Below are 5,032 nucleotides of genomic sequence, written 5' to 3'. Positions count from 1 at the left end.
AGTAGGGTACATATGAATACATTGGGGATAGCAGTGGGCAAAGTCTCAGAATAGATGTAGTAGTGTACATGTATACACACCGCGCGCAGTCGCAGAGTGGATACGAAAGTGTACACGTATATACACCCGACACAGTCTCACTGCAACGTTGCCGCGACGCTCCCCTCTCGACCGTCGTGCCAGAAATTTCGTGATAAATGTTGAACTTTGTGTGCGTTTATCAAAAAGTCCTATGAGTGAAAAAGTTTGAATCCAAGACAAAAAAAATTCTAATTTTTTGCTCTGTCAAATGTTAGTTTCTCATCAGATTAGCGCGGCTCAGTTAGTTGTGACAAGAAAAATCGTGTGCGTTTTATTGGCCTGGAATGGGGAAGACGTGTTACCAGTACTGACTTTAACCGTGATTTTCTCGTTAATCTATGAGACAATCGTGTTGAAAATTTGTAGAGATATTAACCACTACTCGAATTAGGAGTAGAAGAAATTTTAGCTTGCTTACGCGGGATCAAGTTTACCGTAGTAATACCTCAAAGGCATGCTCTCTCTAATCATTGGAGACCCAAGACTTATAACTCTATACTCGACAGCTTTGAAGGAGCCTGTTTCCGTTGACGTTGGTTTGATCCTGTCTCTAACGGGACTGACTTCGCTCGCTCGTCCCGCACCCCTTGGAGCGTCGAGCAGCGAGCGAGGTTTTTGCTGAATTTACAATTTTGAAACAAAGGCTTGCCTCGCGACGTTCATTCCTGAAGCGCGTGATCCCCCGCTCGCCTCATCCCGGTGTTGATTACCACGGGATCTGGCGGGTGCGGAGATGCTGACGGTAAATTACGCCATTGCGCTTTGGTCGTGCCATGAAACGTTTTGTAGCGTGAATATATTATATGAATTTAGAGCTACACTTCCTCGTCTCTTCTAAAAGCGGTATTAATCATTATTGACATTGGTATACATACGTGCGGCGTTCGTGATACAAATACCCTTGGAAAATCTCGTTCAACTGCGATCATCGCGGCTACTTTGTTTGGATCTTGCCCCCCTTTTCGCGATCTTCGGTTACGTGGTGAAACGTCAGCGGCCACATTTTCAAATCTGGCATCCAGTTTCGGCCAATAATCGGCGGACCTTCGTTTCGCACGACATACAATATTTGATTCGAGTTCACGCTCTTTCGCTCAATTGTTACATCGATATATCCAACCGCCGCAATCGGTTTTTTGTCATCTTCGCGAAGTTCTCTTTTGGCGGTGTTTAACCTGACGCTAGAAATTTTTTTTTTTTGTATATTCCGACTGAGATCGCGAAGATCGGCGCACTCGAATCAACTTCCATTTTCAACAATTCTTCATTTACTTCAATCGTTTCTATATGCGGTGCGGTCCTATTTCGTTCGTTGTTGCTTCCTCTTTCATCATATACATGTATATACCCATACCATCCTCGACCTCGGGACAATGATCGCTCGTGAAACGCTGTTCTTCGTTTGACGTTTCGTCCGCAGTCATCTGTTCGCTGTCTATAAAGTTTTGGTTTGCCGCAGGTAGTCGATATCTGTTTCTTGCACACGTCTTGTAAATATAACCTTGTTTACCACACTCGCTACAATATTCATTTCGTAGGCTACACTGGTAACTTCGGTGTCTCTTTCCCCCACGACAGTAACACTCTTCGCTTGCTGGGTTCGACGCTGCTCGCGCGTTGCTGCTCGGTGCCCGCTGTTGGAGATTTCCTCTTCCTCTCGTCGTTCCTCGTCCTTGGCCGAAGCCGCTTGCTCCACGTCCACGATGCCACGGTGTGTTGTAGCCTCTCTGTTGTCGCCTCTTGTTGACATGCCATACAGCGTACACACTTTGAGCCTCGGTCGCCTCTTGTTTTGAAGTTTGCGGTGATAACAATGACTCCGCTTTTGCGTCGGCCAGTTTGACGGTTTTTGCTAACTGGACCGACTGTTCCCACTCCAAATCTGGCGATTGTAATAATTTATAACGCACGGTTCTCAAACTCATTCCAGATATCAGTCGATCTTTTAATTGATTCTTTAACTCTACGGCTGAGAAATAACAATTTTGTACTAACATTTGAAGTGCTTTTACAAATTCATCGATAGACTCATGCTCCTTCTGCCTCCTTCCGCGGAACGTAAACCTTGCGAGATGTATGTTTTCTTTGGGTGCTTACAACTCTTCCAATTTTGTCTTCAGGGTCTCGTAGGGCATCGTTGAAGATTTCGCAGGGGTTACCGCTGCCTTGAGTTCTCCGTAGACCTCTGCAGTAAATCGTGTTATCAGCAATACTGACTTTTTCACTTCGGTAACATCGTTCAAGATGTTGAAAGCCTCCAATTGGTCCTCGAATGTTTTCCATTTTGCCCCCTTTTTGAATGGTTCTATAGTCTTGGCGTTGAATTGAGCCATCCTCGGTTCTTCTCGCACCGCCTCGTCCGTCCTCGTTTTACCGGTCCTCTCCTTCCGCGACTACGCATTGCTTCCACTGAGAGTTTCCGCACAGAGCTAATTTCGCTCCCGTTGGCAACTCGACCTCGAATCGTGAAAAAATCACCAATAGTTCGTCTTTGGAGTACGTTTGAATCCAGGCGGCTTGCCCCGATTTGAATTTTTTTTCCTTTCCAATCTCTTCCCACTTCGCGAGCTCTTTATCAGCGTTTATATCGTCTCCGCATCTTGTAACTCCCTCCACCATTTCTTTAATTTATTTAAAGGTTTAATTTGTTTGAATCCCATTTTCGTCGCCACTGCTAAGAGCCCATTAATTGAGGGAACTGGCGGGGTACCACTGAATACTCGGAACACTTTGGAGGAGCCCACTGTTTATTTTCGTGTCGGCGGTACGAGCTCACAAGCTGGACTCCTCACCTCGACACCCGAATAACTCGGGTACCCTCTACCTTGCAGTGGGGATACTTTCAAGAATTGTTTTAAAAATATCGTCGCAAGAATTATAGAGTGACTTTTTGAGATGTAGTTTAGTCTATTTGAAATATTTCAGAAATATTTTTATTGAATATTTTATGAAACGTTTCAGATATATTTAAAAAAAAGATCGATGCAAGTTGAAAAAGTCTACGTCAAGAACTTGCAAAAGATTTCTTGAAATGTTTTAAAAATATTCATAATTTTTCATATAAAATTTGAAATGAAACATCTCAAAAAATGTTTTTAAAATAATGTAGCAAGGATTCTACACCAATGTTCAAAATCATGTGATCTTCCTGAAAATTTCCAGAAAGGTTACTCGAAATTGAGTTTGTTAAAACTTTCGAAATGACTTGAAGAAGTTACAGAATAAGTAAATAATACATACAAAAATTTATTATACCTTAATAAACGCTTTCATTACAACAATATTATATTTTCAAATTACCATTTCACATTCTTCTGATTTTCTTTTTAATTAACTTTCTAATCAATCTTGCACATAACTCAGAAACATTTGGTATTTATTACTAAAAATTTTCAAAATTTTTCGATCAGGTTCAAGTGATCCAATATTTGTACTTGTTAATTAAGTTATAGCATCATAAATAAACATTATTCTTTCGCATGACATTCAAAGAACTGTTAACTACGTTTTAAAAATAATCGATGAAGTAGTAAAAGAAGAACATTTTTCGTCATTCTAACCTACAGACAGGTACGCGCTGAAAATCCTCAAGTAGTTATCACAAACATTTTCATTTACGTCTAATGATCAGGCTTGATTGTCAAGTTTAATTTCAGAATTAGTCATACTAAAACACCAAAATACCTAGGGACGATTTTTTCACATTTTTCTTATAATTTAGCATAGCCAACATTCTATTAACAGTGTCCACTGGGTTATAAAAGAATAACAATATAATAATTTACGATGAAATGTAAGAAATTATTATTGATCGGCTCAATGCGCCAGTGGTATATGGTCAAAAAAATTGTAATTTTGTAAAAAAAAAAATTATCGAAATCAGCTCGAAAATTACGCCACATCACTAGAGAACATGCATAATTATAATAATCAATAATCTTTGCTCTCTTTTTTGAAACTAATTCTTACTCTAAATTCAAATTGAATTATCTGAATGTTGTACTATAATAATGGAACAAACCTATTGACTATTATAGTGTAATGATAAACTATCAAAAATATGTGAATCAATATTTTGATCAGTCACTTTGCCGTGTTAAATGGACGGCAATCAGTATACCGGGACAATCTCTAGAAACTATACAGTCAAAGCGCATGCCACTTCGAGTTTCAACTGTCAAATTCCGTTTCTGACAGCAACGTAGTTCATACAAATTTTTGAGGTTATAATCTCGAACAGTCGAGATACTGACTCGGAAAGTTGATTCTTCAAATAACGGTCGAAACTTGATGCTAATGCTCTCTGAAAATTGGTTTTATTCGACTGAAATAAGAAATCTGTTTAATTGTTGGGTGCTTAGAAGAAATGCAGTAGGTAGGTGGGAACACTTTATTTGATCGCTTTTATTATTTTTTACACTAGAAAAAACAATGAAATTTTTTTCTTTCAACAGGTGATACGGCCAAAATAATTACATCTCTAATATTCACTGTTATCTGCCTATTCAATTTATCACACGTACGAAGATCATCGCCACTTTCAAGCAACTAAGCAACTTTCTCACTCTCTTTTTATTACAGTCGGTAATATTGAATTTTGTCATTTTCGAAAATGAGTTATTAAACCGAGAGTTCAAGAAATTTAAATATCTCACTATCTGTAAAAAAACTGTGAATCTTTTTTTCTCGAAAATAGTTCAACAACTTTTACAAACAGTCGATAGTCAATGTATTTTTTCCGATCAATAAATCATTGCTACTACTATTAAAAATTTTCCAATGATTATCAGAGCTCATTCCGCAAATTTTCAATAATGTTCGGATAAATAAATAAAGGGAACCTAATACTCAAATTGAAAATTCATGTAATATTATATTTATTAAAATGATTTCTGTATTTTGTGTCAGTGCGGTTCGAAACGTAGAAAATCTAATCCAGAACGTAGATATC

This window comes from Neodiprion virginianus, chromosome 4 (assembly GCF_021901495.1).
Source record: "Neodiprion virginianus isolate iyNeoVirg1 chromosome 4, iyNeoVirg1.1, whole genome shotgun sequence".
Classification (NCBI taxonomy): Eukaryota; Metazoa; Arthropoda; class Insecta; order Hymenoptera; family Diprionidae; genus Neodiprion; species Neodiprion virginianus.
Note: the sequence above shows the minus strand (reverse complement) of the source record.